Source organism: Felis catus, chromosome A1 (assembly GCF_018350175.1).
Source record: "Felis catus isolate Fca126 chromosome A1, F.catus_Fca126_mat1.0, whole genome shotgun sequence".
NCBI classification, from domain to species: Eukaryota; Metazoa; Chordata; class Mammalia; order Carnivora; family Felidae; genus Felis; species Felis catus.
In genome coordinates this window covers 42,873,089-42,891,966 of record NC_058368.1, presented here as the reverse complement: position 1 = coordinate 42,891,966, position 18,878 = coordinate 42,873,089, and the positions used below count along the sequence as shown (strand labels likewise).

The window sequence follows — 18,878 nt, the reverse complement described above, 5'->3', positions numbered from 1 at the left end:
CTTCTTTACAACAGGCTTCTTAATCCTTCAACTCCTTCGTATGGTGAGGACTTCACATTTCCTGTTCTTCTGCCTGCCTGGAAAATATTTTTCCCTATTCTTTTTTTTTTTAGTTTATTTATTTATTTTGAGAGAGACAAAGACAGCGTGAGTGGAAGAGGGGCAGAGAGAGAGAGAGAGAGAGAGAGAGAGAGAGAGAGAGAGAATTCCAAGCAGTCTCTCCACACTGGCAGTGCAGAGCCCAACACGGGGCTAGAACTCACAAAACTGTAAGATCATGACCTGAGCTGAAACCAGAGTCAGAAGCTCAACCGACTGAGCCACCCACGCACCCCGTTTTCTTCCTGTTCTTTTCCTATTCTTAAAAATCTCAATTTAAGTATCAACTCCTCAAAACAATTTCTCAGATATCAACCCAGACTAGTTTTCTCTCTCACAGCAATTTGTACTTCTCATTTAAAAAACTTATCAATAGCAATTAACAATCATTCATTTATTTGTTTCTTCAATATTTGTATAACCTTGTTTATTTTAAACCCTATGAAGGCAAGGTGTGTGTTTGTGTTGACTGCTATTGCCCATTCTGAGCAGAGAAAGGTGAGCTCATACTTTATATAGATATTTATGTAAGAGAAGGAGGTTAAATTAAAGAAATGTAGAAACAAATGGAAGGAGAAAGGAAGTATTTACCATTCTACTTAGTACCCTCAGGACGGTGGGAGATCCCACTAAAGAATTTACAAGGCAATGCAGCAAGAACAATGGGTTAGACTGTTTTGCCATATGGTCCCATAGCATCTCTTTCTACTGCTTTCATACTCAGTATATTTGAAATTAATTGTTTATTGTTCATTCTCTCCAGTGAATTTTATGGTTCATGGGAAAAAGGACCCCCTTCATCTCCTTTACAAGTTTATTCCCAGGGCCTAGCACTGTATCTGACAAAAGTTGTGATTGAATTGAATTATTAATAAAGCATGATTTATAATCTTTTGTTAATTAGATGATCAAGTTGCCTACTCAGAAATTAAATCCTTAGTTAAATCTGTTCTTTAGCCTCTTAATCGAAATGGGCTCTCATGTTTTATATCAGTTGATTTAATAAATGATGTGTTTGTATATTCATTCATTTCAATTGTCAGGTCATCAGACATAACCCTTTCACCTACTATTTATTTGCTTCTCTAACCTTCAGAAAGGAGTATGTTCAGAACAGCTTAATCAGGTTTTAGCACAAGAAAGTGGGGACCTAATTTGGCCTCTTGGTGCATATAAACAAGTAGGGTCTTTTAATCTACTATCCCTTCATCTGACATATAAAGTTTGATAAATAGAGCCATAATTTTTGGAGATTATAACATTCATTATCCTTTTTGCTTATCTTCAGTAGCAGGGTTTTTTTTTTTCCCTTTTTCAAGAGCTATTTTCCTTTTGGAAAGGCTGTTTATTTCTCACAGAATACTTTTAAAGCAAATGTCATGTGGGGATATCACCAGGTAACCTTAAAGCAAGGCTTTTTTTTTTTTACCACAACTTTATTTTATGGAGTGCTTTTGGAGGAAAAGCCATCTCAAAGCACTGTCAAAATTGGAAACAAAACAAAAGTCACACAGAAAAATCAATGATCTTTCAAATAATCCAAGATTAAATCAAATCAAACTAGCTTGAAGCTTAAACTTTAAAGCCAGTCAGAATTTGGCTCACCTGAGAGGCCCAATAGAGACTAACTTCTGGACACTTGTGTTGCAACAGGAGGCATCCTCTGGGTAATAATTAATGATTTGTCCAAAGTCTGAATGAACATTTAGAATCCGCTTATAAAACAAACAGTGGAAAAAAAAAAAGAGCAAACTAACAATTCAATTTAGAACTATGTACTTTGTTTTTATTAGTCAATTTAAATAAGAACCTTGTTTTTGAATTTTGCTTTGCATTTAACAGTGATTAGGTAGGATTGTCTCAGCTGTAAAGAGTCAGCCAAAGAGTTTCTGTTCTCTTTGCTCAAGAGCAAAATTGCTTTACATGTGATGTCCAACGATAGAAAAGAAAAATATTACTGGAAGCTGGAGATTTGTTCCTATCCTCTAGACAATTGCCAGAATTAAATAAAATTAAAAATACGTGTTCACAATATGTCTAGAATATATTTTTATTGTTTATATATGATCAAATATTTTGATCTGCTTTAAGCATATAGGTCATTGATAATAAAATTACATACATCAGTAGATTATAAAGAACAACTTGTAACTGAGAAGTACCTTGTTTGGAATAATATTTTCAGCAACATGGTATATACCTACCTATAACTTCTTTTGTATATGTTAACATAATATCAAAAAATACTCATGAATATATGTATGAGAAATATTTTCATAATAATTTAATGCCAGCATCAATAATTCTATTCTTCTTATTCCATAGATCTGACTTTATTGGTATTTTTTCATCAGTTACTATAGTCTCTTTAGTTAGGAAATAAATTTCTAAATTTATTTAGAACCAATTTACATCTTCATAGACTAAGTTTTATAAAATAGACCCTTGCTATCAAGAAAGAACATTATTGTTGTTGTGGGCAAAATAATAGCTCCCCAAATGTGTCTGCATCTTAATCCTTGTGAATATGCTAATTTACCCAGGAAAAGTGAAGAAGAATCTTAGATGGTTGATTATCTTGGGGTTATCCAGGTGGACCCAATTTAATCAAGAGGTTTCTTATAAAAGGAAGGCAGGAGTGTCTGGGTCAGGAAGGGAGGTTGGTAATGCTACACTGCTGGTCTTATTGGTGGAGGAAGGGGTCATGAGTCAAGGAATGCAGGTGACTGGCTTCTAGAAGCTGGGAAATTTAAGGAAACAGATTCTTCCCCCCCGAAGTACTGCGGCTTTCCTGAAAGTTCCATTTGAACTCAGAGAAACCTGTTTCAGAGTTCTGACCTCCTGCACGATAATGAATTTGTGTTGTTTTGAAGCCACTAAGTTTGTGGTAATTTGTTACAGCACTAATAGAAAACTAATACAATTGTCTAATAAAAAGAATAAAAGTTTTAAGAATAGTACAGTATTGAAAGCTTGTTTGCTATATGCTAAGACCAATGTGAAGCACTTTTCAGGAAATATCTCCTTTCATATATACAATAACACTGTAAAATACTTATTATTAATTATTATTCCCATTTTATAGATGTGGAAATGTGTCTTATTAAGGAAAAGAATCGCATCTAAAACATGCAAAATTAACAAGTGGAAGAGGTGCGATTTGAACACATAAGGATCTAATTCTTCTAGTCAAATAGTACGGTTTGAGAATAAAAGAAAATTCTAGTAGTCTCCTTTAATCCTAAATAACTTTGGCTCTTTTATTAATTATGTTGTTCTTAAAACAGCTTGGATACTAAAAATGTCTGGCCGGATGGAATACATGAATCACTAGAGGAGAACTGAATGTGACTTTCTTTTTATTCATTTAACACATCCACAATGAGAACATCCACTGTAAGGTATTTCAGAACAATTGTTCCTTCCTTTATAAATGTTTGTTCTTTGGGCAGGCACCATGCTGGAACCATCTGTTGCCGTGCTCCTGGCTACAGTTGCTCAGTCCAGGATTGGACACCTGTATCAAATTTATTCATACAGTTGTCCCTTCCGGGAAATTCAAATTGGTGTTGCAAACGGTGTACTTGGTCTCTCCCAGACTGAATGGTCCTGTAACATGGACACTAAGGGGCACTCAGTAGCAGTCCATTTCACCAGAAGGACTAGAGAGATCAAGAAAACTCTTCTGCCAAGAAGGAGGAAAGGGTTCAGATTAAACATAGATACACAGTGTTAACATACAGGAAGAACATTCAAATTTTGCCTGACCCTGGTTCTAGCATATTACTAAAATGCAAAATATTACTAAATGTTTGTTCTTTCCCTTTGATTCTTTGAGATGCCCTCAAGGCCTTATGACAAAGTTTCACTTAAGTCATCTTCAGTGGAGTTATCTTTCTTGCAAGATGATCACATTTTGATCCTATTGTGCCAGACCCTAGACATTATAATTCACCATCCCTTCTTTCAAAGAACTTATATTCTGATGAAGTTGATTAGAACACAATAAAAAAGTCAACATTTTATGTAACATAAAAGAAAGTGGCATTTATCAGTATATTTTAGGCCACCAGTCATCCACCTTGAAATTATCCAGAAAATCACCATTCAGTTCATGGCAACTGTCATTTTTTTGCCTTATCTTCCTGAAGGCAGACATTTGGATAAAATTCTAATACTAAACATATAAAAACCTCCTATTCTGTGTCTTAACTTATTACCCATGTAATACAGTCAATCATATTCACTCATCAGTTTTCCAATTATGTTTCCCGTATTTGATTAATTTCCTCATTAATGTAATAATTGGTGATCATAAAAATCATTTTCTTACTTCATTACCATGACATATAATTCCTGCTGCTTTCATATCATCATCATCTTCCTGTTCAGCCTCTAATCAATTTACCTTGAAAACAACTGTTCTAGAAATATTGACTTCATATACTTTAAAAAAAACATAAAAGCCACGGATAATTTATCGGTTTGTCCATTTTCTTTTGATTATTTTATGGTCAATGTGACACTTGCCTCAGTTTCTCCACCACAGGCCTCAGGTTTTCAGTATACTCTACCCTTTTCAGTGTACTTAACCCAGGAGGGAGGGTTAAGCTTGAAGACTGAATTTCAGATTTACACTTAGAAATATTTTTAAATCTCACAACATTCTCCTTAGTCTAAACCAGGAGGATTTCTTGTCCTGTGGACTAATGATAAACTTCTCACCCATTCAACTTTAAGTTTCAGCTGTTCATGACAGTTTCCATCAGCGTTTTACACATTTTCCTACAAAGTTGTTGTAAACAACTTTGGGGGACGTTCCCACATTTACTTGTCACCTATCGTGCATACGTGCCCTTTGTCCCTCTTATGTAAAGCACATCACATGTTGTTTTGTGTCCAAGCCATTTATTGAAATGGCTTTTTCCCCAACTGATTTTGCAGTTTTTGTGAGCAGATGTAGCTTTTATTTGTTAGTAAAATCTACCAATACACAATCTCAAATGTAGTGGGTGAACAGTAATTATTTATTCTAATGACACACTATTTTTCTAAGACTCTATGTCACTTTTCCAGTTTACCCATCTTCCCACCTTCTGCTTTATTTGGCCCTAACCTTCCCTTACCTTTCATTTAGTCTTTTATACCACCTTGCTGGTTATTTACCAATGTGGCTACATAAAACTTCATAGGACTGTAGAGGTTATTTTAAACATTTAGTTTTTCTCTTTTTTAAAAAAAGCACAAGCTGAATCTTTTCCAGGACTCAGTTACACAAATATGTCCTTGTGCAAATACGTCTGTGATCTATGTACAAATGAATCACTTCATTTTTAAAAGAATGCTTCATTATACTTTACAAGAAAGCAATATGGTGCTCCATTTTCTGTTTAAGTTCAAACTATTATCATGTTACTTTTGATATTGTGCATTTTATTTCCCAACTCACACTGAAATATAGTCTGGATTCATATTTATTGTAGATGGATAAGTAGAATAGTTTTTGGTGTAGTGGCAGACTGGAAGAGGAGAAATTGGCTTATCCTGTTTGGGTCCATCTGATACTGTATACCACATTTGTAAAATGAATTAGTCAGAAGATTAATTTTGTGTAGGCTAAGTAGTTCCTTGGGAAACAATCCAATATAGGGAAATAGTTACTTCATTTAGTAAGACAATCAGAGGTGGAGAGTGAAGTGTTGGTCAATACTGATCTTCTGGCCATGTCTGTCCAAACTCTTATTACTTCCAGTTCCACAAATGGAGCTTAAACCTGAAGCAAAAAGTTAAATGAATGTGACTATATGCACACCTCATGATGCAGCAATACGTTTCTAACTGTATTTCTAACAAACACACATACATATGTTAATCAGGAAATAAGTACTAAATGTTCTAACAGCACTACTCAGAATAACCCCAAATTTAAAACTAATAAATTCCTATAGAGAGTGGAAATGGTGAATAAATTATAGAATAAGTATAATACAGTGATGAGAATAAACCATCCACTACCTTACTTAATAATATAAATCAATTTCAAGACCCAAATGTTGAATGTAAGAAGCCACACACAAGAATACATATATCTTCTTCGATTTCCTTCATGTCAAATGAAATAATAAATGTGAAAACAACCTGTGCTAGAAGCCTGGATAATGGTCCCCTTGAAGAATTGCATAGTGACTTTAAGGTGTAATGAGAAGGATTCTGGATATATTTCAGAAATGCTGATAATATTCTGTGTCTTAATCTGAGTGCTGATTACACGAATGTGTTTAGTTAGTGAAAATTTGTCAAGTCCTATTAGGATATATGCATGTTTCTATATAGATATTACATTTCAAAAAATTTTAATATTAATATTGAGCATCTAAAGGTTATATTCAAATGAAATATCTTCATAGATTTGTTTTGATTACCTGTACCAAAGCTATATGGCACCTTAATTTTGCTTCTCTATTTTCTAGGTGCAAGTCAAATTTTATAGCTACTATCTGTGTCATATCACTAACTTCATATAATGCTTACAGGTTCTAAGAAAAATCTATGGGAATTTTTTCCAGATGATTAAGTGAAATGCCGCTATATGCGAAGAAGCCTACTTTTTTCTCTGTCTGTTAAACTCTTACTCATCTTTGGAGACTGAAACTCAGTAGTCACCTCCTTTGTGAAATCTTATCCATTTGCACCACAGGGCAAAAGCTGTTCCCTCCTTTGTGAGCCTCCTACGGTGTTAATAACTGACAGCTTTTAAGGCATTGTGTCAGGATCACCTCTTCACAGATCTGACTTCCCTACCAGATTGTGAATTTCTCAAGGGCAGGGACATCCCCTTTATGCATTCTAGTTTTACTGGCACTTAAAAAATACACATATAATAATAATGTAGATACAACTTCAACGGAAAATTTTGGAAACCACAAGGAAAAGAAGACAGGACTACTCTGAATTAAGTCATATCAGCAAGGAACTAAGTACTTTTTTGAACCACATGTTTTGTGGTTCTTTTAGAATTACTTTTATTGATTTTCCCTTTGTCATCATATCGGTCTACAGGGATGGAATTTCTAGGAAGCAGTTTTAAGAAACCTGTTGCTGTGCTGCAGAATGAACGGATGTTGTTGAGGATATTGTTTGTCAAATTACATGCTGTCTTCACATTATGACACCTCCCCCCCCCCCCGCAAAAAGTGTCTGGCTTCCACCCTAACAATACTTTGGTTTTCTCTGAAAACTGAAATATTTTAATCTTCTGAACATTATAAATCATGTTCCTTATAACTTCCTCTATGCACATTCAGGTATAAAGTATAAATTATAATCTGTCTTCAGCAAATGTCCAAAATTCATTACACTCGTTTTATCCAAAGGATAGCCCCTTGACTGAGCCAAGAAATAAAAGCTTCACTTCACTCTGAGGGGTAAAAAGCTTTGTAATTATTAAGTAGGATTAAGTGGTGGCATCTGAAAGTCAGAGATGGAGGTTCATGTTCTAATAGAAAAATGTAGAGACAAGGGATACATTTAGAGAAATAGACCAATAATAATATTAATAGCTAAATTCTATTGATTGTTCCTTCTCTAACATTTTACATTATTGATTTCATTTAATCTTCATGCAAGATTTATAATACCTTAATAACAGTTTTATGACTTTTATTATTCCCGTGTTATAATTGAGGAAAAGCCTTAGAGAATTCAAATATTTGTCTAAAAATTACAGAACAATGCACAGCAGGGGTGGGTTTACAATTCTCCTGAATAATCTAAGGCATGAATCTTCACTGACTCTACTGTACTGTGTTCAACAACAACAAATGAGTAAAGTTGACTTTATTAATTCATGAATTGGACATATCCCTTCTAGTAAATAGAGGAGCGCTCCAAATGGCTACAGGAAAGAAAAGATTTTTAAAGGTAGAGAGGTCATGGAAAAAAGGAAATTATTAACAAAGAATCCGTTGTTTTAGGCAAGGTCACCCTCCTAAGGGGAATGGTAGGGGTCTATCAGGAAATTTTCTAGGGCTGACCAAGAAATTTCCATGTTGACTGGTTAAAGATTACATTCCTGTGGGGTTGAAATTGCAGTTAGGTTAGGTATTAATCTTGGTTTATTGACTTGGGATCTTAACCTAAGTGATTCCATTTTAGACCTGTGGTTCTTCTTAAGAACTGCATCGTATTAAGAAATATTGAGTGTCATAAAGACAGGTGACACATTGTACACATGGTTCTTTAGACTGGAACTTGTAACTTCGATAAGTTCTACTTTAAGATATTTTTTTCATCTTTTTTGAAACTATGTAAAATATCTTAAATGATTTATAAAACCGGGGTGGAATGGCATCATGAATAAAAAAATACAATGCACACACATGAGCAAACACAGAAATATGCAGACTCTTTTAGGCATACAAATATAAACTGCTCAATGAGAACTTGAATAAATAGATATTATAATAAATTTATCAGTTATTTCTAAACCCATTTGTAAGTTTAATGTAATTACAATTAAATTTTATGAAAGTTTTTTTGTGGGAAGACATGGAGAGACTAGTGTAAAGTACATTTAGAAAATATGCTGAAAAATAAATGTTTATTAGCATTTATCACATGTAATTACAGAAAAATAAAATTTAAAAAATAGCGAAATAGTTGTTTCAAATAGCAAATTAACAAAGATTTTTAAATGTCAATCTCAATGTTTTATGTGTACAAATTGGTAGAAATTTTCTGAATACAAATTTAGTAATATATAATAAACGTCATACCCGAAAGCCTAGTAATTCTCCATTTAAGATTAAAACCAAGGAAAAGAATCAATAATTTGAAAAGTTTTCTTCACAGAAAGGTACTTTATTACCCATATTTTATAAAACAATTAGAATTAAGGTTTTTGATATACTAATTTTAAATTTCAGGGGGACACAAACATTCAGTCCATAGCAGATTACAAGGGTCAAAGTGATTGGAATGACAGGATCTTTTTGGTGGGGCTCTGAACATTGGGAAGAAATGAAAACATGATGCAATCAGATTGGGCAAGATTTGGGAAGGTTATAAAACCAAACCAAAAATCTCATGTGGTTCCCAAGATCTGAGTTAGCCGCCTCCTATGTAGAAAAGTTCAGAGTTTCGGAATTTTCCAAGAGGATCAGTGGTTGTTTTGGGGAGGGAAGGCATAATGGAGAGTCATTTGACCAGAAAAAGCAGAGGCAAACACTGGAGCAAAAGCCTCACTGATAAAGGCTGTCTTCTTAAACACTGAATTACATTAAGCTTCTTAAAAAAATTTTAGGCCATATTACACCTTAAAGAATTAATGTTTGGAGCACGCTGGTGGCTTAGTTGGTTGAGCATCTGACTTCGGCGTCATGATCTTGCAGTTTGTGTGTCCAACCCCCTCGTGGGGCTCTGTGCTGACAGCTGGGAACCTGGAACTTGCTTTCGATTCTGTGTCTCCCTCTCTCTCTTCCCTCCCCTAGTCACGCTCTTTCTTTCTATCCCAAAAATAAATAAACATTAAAAAAAATTTAAAAACTGGGTGAGACTGGGTGAGCTTTTGATACAAGCAAACCACATATAAAATAGAGTTCAATAGCCAATGAATTCCTAATGTAGTCTATATTATGGTAATCAAAATATATTTTTGAACCCTATATTTGTGTTGAGTTGGTATTAGCATATGCTGAAATGTAATTTTAGTTTAGTGGATTTTTACTTCTAAATAAAGTAAATATCATTTTTATAAGATTCCAAGAAATAAGTAGGTCTTTAAAAATATTTTTCATAATTATCTTTATGCTGCATTAACAAAAAGCATCATGTTGCATATTTTGAGGATTATTTCACATCTGCTTTTTCCCCACAAAACAAACCATTTGGTTTTTTGAATTTCTACCAGCCAATGCAAACACTTAAATCAAATTATGATAGACACCAATTATGTTAGGAGAGGATCATAAGCAATTGTAGCATTCCAGGAACTTTGGCCCTGACTGAGAGGAATACGAGACAAACACTAGCATTAGTAGGCTCAGAAGGAGTCTTTATTTCAATAATCTAATGATAAAGAACTTAAATATGTGACATAAGTAAAATAGGTGAAGTCAATACAAATACAAGATTTTTTTTCCTAGATTTGACTCTAGATAGTCAAAAAAGCATGTCAATATTGAATTTCTCATAAAATGCTTAGAGGCATGAACTCAGTCCCTATAATTCTGATGCTTCCTGGTAAGCTAGAAAGTATGACTTATTTGGGGTGCCTGGGTGGCTGTCAGTTAAGCATACGACTTCACCTCAGGTCATGATCTTGTGGTCAGTGAATTCAAGCCCCACGTCTGTGCTGACAGCTCAGAGCCTGGAGCCTGCTTTGGATTTTGTGTGTGTCTCTCTCTGCACCTACCCTACTTGCACTCTATCTCTCTACCTCTCTTTCTCTCTCTCTCTCTCTCAAAAATAAACATTAAAAAATATTTTAAGCATGACTTATTTATAACAGGCATTGTGTAATCTGTAAGTATTTTAGCATTACGTTCTCACAACATCAGTTGCTATTTTTACCCTGATTTTACAAATATATAAAATAAGTGGCAAAGAGTTATAGGTTTTGCCTTGGTCGCCCATTTATTTTTATCTACAAAATTATTTAGTTTAAACAAAGTATGTGCAGAAATTCTATAATTATTAGTGTCAATAATTATCAGTATCAACCACAACTCCCCTATTCAAACAAGACACTTACATAAACAAACATCCATATTCTACCTTATCTAAACAGGTGACTTGCTTTGATCCAGCTGCAAATGCTCATATTGTTAAAAAGGAACCCACAGACCCAAAATGGCATCACGTAGCCAAGTCATCAAATTGAGGCGTAAGACCTAATCTAATTGCAGTTTCAACCCTCCTGAGAAATTTAAGTCTTAGCCAGTCATTTGGGAATTTTCTGATCAAACAATAAGGTAATCTGTCACATGAACCCTTCTCTACCCCCTCTATAAAGGAAGATAAAACCTCCTACTCTTCCTGCTAAGGGAAAATCATCTGACCTGAAAAAAATCCTTTTCTTTCGCTAATAACTCCCTTGCACCACCTTCCTTCCTATAAAAACCTTATATTTTGTATAACTCCTTGGTGTTCCCCTTTACTTGCTATATGAAATGCTCTCCATTTCATGAGTCATTTAATAAAGCTAGTTAGATTTTCAAATTTAACTGGTTGAATTTTGATTTTTAACAATATATTTCCAAATAGCATTTTGAGAAGCAGAGTCTCCAAAAATATACAGATACTGTAAAAAGGAATGAGAAAGATCTGGGGTTTTGTTTGTTTGTTTGCTTGCTTGTTTTTAATTACCTTCAACAGTCAACTTGACTTCTTTCAAATGTATTGATTAAACTGGTAGGGATTTGCGCACACTCACCACCTTAGAATTAATTGGCTCCATGTTAAATGACATGCTCTGACAAACTCTGTCACAGAATTTTGAACCAGATTTTGGTTGGGGACAGAGGGGACAAACAAAGACACAAAGAAAATGACAACAAACCCATAGACCATCTTATGTAATATGGGAATGTAGTTTACTATAGAAATTAGGGGCTAACAGGAAGAGTTGGGTATGCAAAAGTCAAGTCAAGGAAGCCATTAAATCATTACTGAAGGTCAGGGAAACTGCCATTGAGGTCAAAAGAACTCAACATATAGCATTAAGGTAGGTTCACCTGAGAGGTTTGCAGGGAAAAGGAGAAATCTCATAACTTCCCATCATCTGTTTTATTGTAAACAGTGAGGTAGATGATTCTCAGGAGCTCTTGGGGAAACCATAAGCCATGTCACATTGCCCAGACATCTGTCTGCAGTTGACTTTGGAAGAAGAAGATTTCTTTTCCACCTTCAATATATAACTCAAGTACTTTTTTTGGCAGAGTCTATCCTGGAACTGTACAGAAAAATGGATGTTAAGAAATGTACTTACCGTCTTCTCCTCTGCAACCTTAGAAGGAAGCACTGGTGATAGCAACTTGCCAACAGGTAATTCAAATGGGAAGACACAAAACCCTTGTGTCATTTTATCTGTCCCCTTGTGATTTTTCATATCTGTCATATCACAACCTCCAACTGATATCTTCTAATTTAAATCCTGAAACATAGTTACCCATTAACACACTTTTTGCTAAATTGTAGGGAAATGGAAGAAAGGAAAATGATTGTTTAATAGAGACAGAGATAGAGATAGAGATAGAGATAGAGATAGGTATCTCAAAGCATAGAAGAAAAAGTGTATAACTACTACGGTCTTCACTTCTTTAACTTATATTCTGACCAGAGTTCATATTTATAACTTCCTTTTCCCCACCTTTCAACATACTTTTGGCCCTCAGCCAATACTTCAACTGGTCATTGTTATTTTTCTGGCAGAAAGAGAGGAGGTGACCCAACTTATAATTTCTGAAGAATATGTGCCATTAGCAGTCTTGCCTGTATGCAACTGCTTTAGTTGCTTATTTAAGTTTATCAATGCATTTGGGAGTACTAGGAACCATCACTAGTTCCAGCCATAGTCATCCTTGACCTCATTTGTTATTAGCAATCCTATCTCCCCTGGATAATCAAGATCTGTCATACCAGCCAGTACATTAAATCTTTTATGAGCCTGTTGGTTCTAAAGTAGCCAAGGTGTAAGCAATCTTCCAATTCAATGGAATTTGTGTTGAGTTTCCTGGTTGGAAGCATTCCTTCTTTGGGAACCAGAAAAACCTAAATTTGCAGGGATGGGAAACAAACATTTTGCAGTAAATTATTATAGTTACAGCAACCAAAATCACTTCCATTTCCACACCTTGACTCCTAAATGTAAGCAGCCTGCTATGAGAGAAATGATACCATATACTGATCACAAATTCAGAACATTTTACGATCTAGAATGCTCAACCTGACAGATGCTGTCACACAGCACCATAACTGAGTTTCTAATAGCCATTTCATTGTTCTATTAGGTCAGTGGTCAGATAATAGATATTATAACAATAATAAATTTGATGGATACAAGCACATTGCCATGTTCACTCACTTTTAGTGAATTCCTTAATCAGAGGATATGTTGTGTTTGTTCTATATTAGGAATGTCACCCATAAGTCCACTAATGGTATACGGAAGAAGCATTGCAGATATGAAGACAAATCCATATTCAGACTAAATGTCTTTCCCAGGAAAGAGAAGTCACTGCTCCTGCCATGAAAGTTTTAGTCTATTGTAAACATCCTCTCTTGTGGTGGCTGGCATATCCTCCAGGGGTGTCATTTCTTCATTCAGCAATATGGTAGCCAGATCAGCATTGGTAAGTGAAACTCAATGCTGGGAGCTCATCCCTATGGAATGTCTGAGAAAACAACCTGCAGATATCCAAAGAACAGGTCATCTTGACAGCAAATTACTGAGAACTTTCTCTACAGTGGTTGCCATTTAGTGAATATTCACAATGAAAAGAAATATTTTGACACCTTGTTGCAATTCTGAAAGGTCTAACCACATACTTTTTCCTGAAATCTTCTTATCATCAATTTTAAATCTCATTTCTCCTAAGTCCTTAGCCACTATTCTTCAGGTCCTTCCATGAGTGATGCTATAGTGCTGTAGGGCCACTTTCAGATCATGCCAGCATATTGTGCAGAACTATCTGTTGTCTGGGTCTCATTCTGTTTTGTTTTGATTTTCCCCAACTCCATCAATGGTTTATAGGGAGATCTCTTTGAGATTGTACTGCAGAGAGAATGGGCAAGGTATCAGAACTAGAAGGCATGGGAGTCAAAGTCACTTGTTTTTGCAATTTACATATGCTTTCAATATCAATCTTATAGATAGCACTTCCACTTGATGATGGAGAGTTTCTGTGCATTTCCAGCGCCATGGCTTGAAAGGTAAGATAACATTACCTTTGTTAGACGCAACTCAATTCATATTGTAATGTAGCATCCCATGGTTAAGTATAAAATCTCTACCAAGTTCTCCTAGTAAACCAAAAGCATTATGCACCTTCTTAAATTTAGGAGATTCCAAATGAAGCAAGTTGTCTTTGGCCTTACAGGAAATATCTTGACATGTCCCAAACTAATGAACCCCTAGAAATTTCAGAGATGGTGGATCCAGTTTTGTTTTATTCTGCTTCACTTATCCATTCACCAATTCAATAGCGGGGTTTATTTATCATCTATATATCTTTTCTGTCGTAGTAACTTCAAATCTTTGGCCAACTAATTTTAAAGGGTTGCTTATTTTCCTATTAATGAGATTTAAAGAGTCTTTACATATTCTGGATACAAGTACTTTGTTTGATATGTGTTTTGCAAATATTTTCTCCAAATCTTATCTTTTTATTCTCTCACAAAAATTTTAACTTTTATTAAATCCAATTTCTCAATTATCTTCTCTAAGAATCTTTTCCTTATCTATTTTAGTTCCTATAATAATGAATTTATATATCTTTAAAAAATAGATTGTGCTTTATCTAATAGGTCTAAGAAATATTTACCTCATCAGATGTCACAAGGATTTCCTCAGAGGTTTTCTTCTAGTCGTTTTATAGATTTAGGTCTACAATCCATTCTGAGTTAATTTTTGTAAAAGATTTTGTGACATGGTTTGAAGTTATTTCTGTTGCTGTTTATGGATATCTAATTATTACAACATCATTTGTTAAACAGATTATTCTATATCATTGGATTGCATAAACACCTTTGTTGAAAATCAACTAGCCATATATCTTCAGGTGTATTCCTGGAACTGTATTCTGTAGCTTTTATTTAAGAGTCTTTCATACACAGTCTTGATAAGCATAACTTTATAATACATCCTGATTAGGTAGTATGAATTCTTGGCCTTACTATTTAACTGTTTGGGATATTCTAGTTCCATTGAGCACCCATATAAATTTTTAAAATAGCATATAAAACTCAACAAAAAGTCTTAATAGGATTTCGATTGGTTTGGATTTTGATTGGTTAGGATTGAATGTTAAGATTCATGTGGTAAAATCGATATTCTAACAATACATAATCTTCCAATCCACAAAGACGATATATATTTCAAGTACTTAAGTCTTCTTTAATGTTTCTTATTAGTGATTTGTATTCTATAGCACATAAGTTCTACATGTATTTTCTTAGGTTTATACCTAAGTATTTAATGTATTTTGTTACTGTTATAAATTATACATTGCAATTTCCAAATACGGAATCTCCACATATCCAAATAACCAAAAATATAATTTATTGCTTACATTAACCTTGTGTTCTGCTCTTACTTGAAGAACTTACATGAAGGATTTCCTTTAATATTTCTTTTAGAGCAGTTCTTCTAACAAATTATTTCATTTTTTTTAATAGTGGAGTTGTTTCACTTAATTCCTGAAGGACGGAAAGAGATGTAGATGATATATATAGGTAGGTAAAAATATGGATGCTGAAAGGTCTATGTTTTTAGACCTTTATTAGAAGTCTATGTTTTTAGACCTTTAGATATAGATAGATGCAATATAGACATAGACATGGATATGGATACAGAATTCTAGCTTGGCATATTTTTTTTTCTTTAGCAATTTAAATATGTCATTCAACTGTTTCCTGGTCTCTTGGTTTCTGATGAGAAATCCAGAGTTATTCAAATCCTTATTCCCCTACGCATAATCTATTTTACTCTAGGTGCTTCAAACATTTTTCTTTATTTTTGGTTTTCAGAGGCTTGATTATGATGTGTCTAAGCATAATTTTCTTTAAATTTGTCCTTTTTGAGATTTGTATCTTGAATTGGACTTCTTTAGTCTTCAAGCTGCTGTCTCTCACCACACTTGGGAAGTCTTCCATCATTATTTCTACAAATATATCTTTCTGCCCCACTCTCTCCTCTCTTCCTAGAACTCCAATGACATAAACTTTAAACCTTTTTAGATTATCCCATAGGTTCCTAGGTTCTATGCATTTTTTCAATCTTTTTGTTCTTTGTTCATTTGATTGGATGTGTTCTGTTAATCTTACTGAAAGATCAGTCCTTCTTTCCTTTGTAATCTCCATTCATCATCTAGTGAAATTTGTATTTTAGCTATTGTAATTTTTATCTAATACTTCCAATTAGTTCTTTTTAAAAAAAATATGGTAAGAATACCCAACATGAATTCTACCTCTTAACAAATAAAGCCCATATACAGTATTGCTAACCATTGGCACTACACTATACAGCAGATCTCTAGAACTTATTCATCTTGTATAACTGATACCTCTTATCTGTTGAACAAAAACTTCCCATTTTCTCCACCCCCCCCCAACCCCAGGCCCTAGCTACCATTTTGTTCTGTGCTTCCATGAGTTTGACTATTTTGGATACCTTGTATGAGTAGAATCATACCATATTTATTTTTCTGTAACTGGCTTGTTTCACTTAGCATAATGCCTTCCAGGTATATCTTTGTTGTTGCATATGATAGAATAAACTTTTTTAAAAGGCTGAATAATATTATATTGTAAGTATATACCATATTTTCTTTATCCATTCATTTGTCGATGGACATTTGGTTTGTTTCCAATCTTGGCTATTGTGAATAATGCTATAATGAACATTGAGAAATATTTCTTTGAGTTCCTGATGTCAGTCAATGCTTTTGGACATATACCTAGAAATGGGATTGCTGAATAGTATGGTAATTCTATTTTTAATTTCTTGAGAACCTCCCTGTACTTTTTCCTTATAGTTTTTATATTTCTGCTGATAACATATATCTTTTCATTAATTTCATTTGTATTTACCTTTAATTCATGTAGCATAGTTATAATAGCTTCTTTAAATATTTTTGAGGTAATTCCAGATTTTTAGTCATCTGAAGATTGACATCTATTGATTGTTTTTTGCTTTCAGAATTGGTCACATTTTCCTGGTTTTTTGTATGTTGAGATATTTTGAATTGTATCCTGACATTTCAAATATTAGGTTGCTTGCAATCTGGGTCCTATTGCAATCTTGTAAAAAATGTTGATTTTGTTTTGTTTTGGTTTCTTCACCAGTTTTAGCAGATAATCAACCAATTTACCTTCAGATTACAAATTCTGTCTTGCCTTCTGTAAGAAGTGGTTGCTGTCAAGGCTTTGCTGAACTATTTTGGCTCTGTTCAACACATTCTCCACTCGGAAATTTGTCAAAAACTTGGATCATGGTTTAAATCTTATTTCAGTTCTGAATCCTTTTTTCTATGCCTCTTAGGGTCTATCCCTCACATACACAGTTCAGAGGTGAGTCTAAGGTTTTCTGGGGGAGCATACACAAAACCAGAGTATCTCCTTCTTCAGATCTCTCTTCCGTGAAATTTCCCCCATACTCTCTGGTCCACAAGGCACATATTTACTGATACCTCTGTCAAGGAAGATCATATTCTTTTCAAAATTTAGCTACCCACACCATTGTTCTGCCATGCAGCTCCAACACAAGGCCCTCAGGCCAAAGTTGTGAGAGGAACCCAGGGAAGCAAAAACAAAGGAAACTAATCACCTTGTATATTGTTACTCCATGTTTTTTTTTTTAAATTTTAATGTTTACTTATTTTTGAGAGAGAGTAAGACCGCAAGCAGGAGAGAGGTAGAGAGGGAGTAAGGGAGACACAGAATTTGAAGCAGGCTCCAGGCTCTGAGCTGTCAGCATTGAGTCCGATGTGGGGCTTGAACCCACAAACCATGAGATCAGGACCTGAGCCGAAGTCAGATGCTTAACCAACTGAGCTACCTAGGTGCCCCTTGTTTCTCCATGTTTTCACATTCTCTCCACCTGTGAAATCCACCTACCTTTTTGTTAACTCTTCAGAGAGGAGGGGTGCAGTCTCTCAATTCCTTGGGTAAGAAGTTAAGAGGACTGAGTAGTAGATCAATGCAATTGGGAAGCTGAAGCTTTAGTGATTTGGAAAGAATGATTTTATTGGAGTGGGTGAGATGGAAAATTGAATCAGTTTAATATTTTATTTAAGAATATAATATTTTACAGGCACCTGGGTGGCTCAGTCAGGTCTGAGCCTGACTCTTGATTTTGGCTCAGGTCATGATCTCACAGTTTTGTGGTTCAAGTCCCATGTTGGGTACTGTGCTGGTGATGCAGATCCTGACTGGGATTCTTTCTCTCTCTCTGCCCCTCCCCTGCTCACACTCTTTCTGTCACTCTGAAAATAAATAAACTTAAAAAAATAATGTAATATTTTAAATTATAAAAATCAGAATACTGTCATCATTTCATATATGATATATTTATTTTTATTTTTCTTAAACATTTTAAAATTTCATGCTTACTCACAAATTCCTTACTTTTGTTGGGTAGTCCTTTGAGATTCTGAGACTATAATGTAAGACTCTGACTTGGACTGCCTTATCTGTGAAGAAAGCTTTTGTTTACATTTTTTCATATACCTTTACCTTTTTAAATATTCCACAAAAAAAGAAACCATTTATTATTTTTAAATATAGCTTTCCTAAAGTTGTTTACAATGTATAATAAAAATAATACTGAAGAGCAGTCATAATTCAGCCTTGATCACAAGAAAGCAATGGTAAAACTTAGCTTGATTCTCATATGTTGAAACTTAGCACCACAAATAGAAAATTCAGAGAAACTAAAATCTTATCAGCTAAAATAATTTTTTTAATCATCTACATCCTAAAATTGTCACAGTGATTCCAAGGAAGATAACTGAGGATTTCTCATGCAAACATAAGACGTAAAAATTTCCTGCACACATGTGTCT

At 34.3% G+C, this 18,878-nt stretch overlaps 1 long non-coding RNA gene across 1 annotated transcript in view; it reads left to right on the top strand.

Annotated features, from left to right (window-relative positions):
- The first annotated feature begins 252 nt into the window (after nucleotides 1-252).
- LOC123384422 overlaps nucleotides 253-18,878 on the top strand; it is a 37,744-nt gene continuing 19,118 nt past the window's right edge. Inside the window, exons 1-4 of the long non-coding RNA XR_006595482.1 lie at nucleotides 253-3,500; nucleotides 12,036-12,141; nucleotides 13,231-13,448; nucleotides 13,969-14,028. This is a non-coding gene — a long non-coding RNA (uncharacterized LOC123384422). The remainder of the gene's footprint in view (nucleotides 3,501-12,035; nucleotides 12,142-13,230; nucleotides 13,449-13,968; nucleotides 14,029-18,878) is intronic.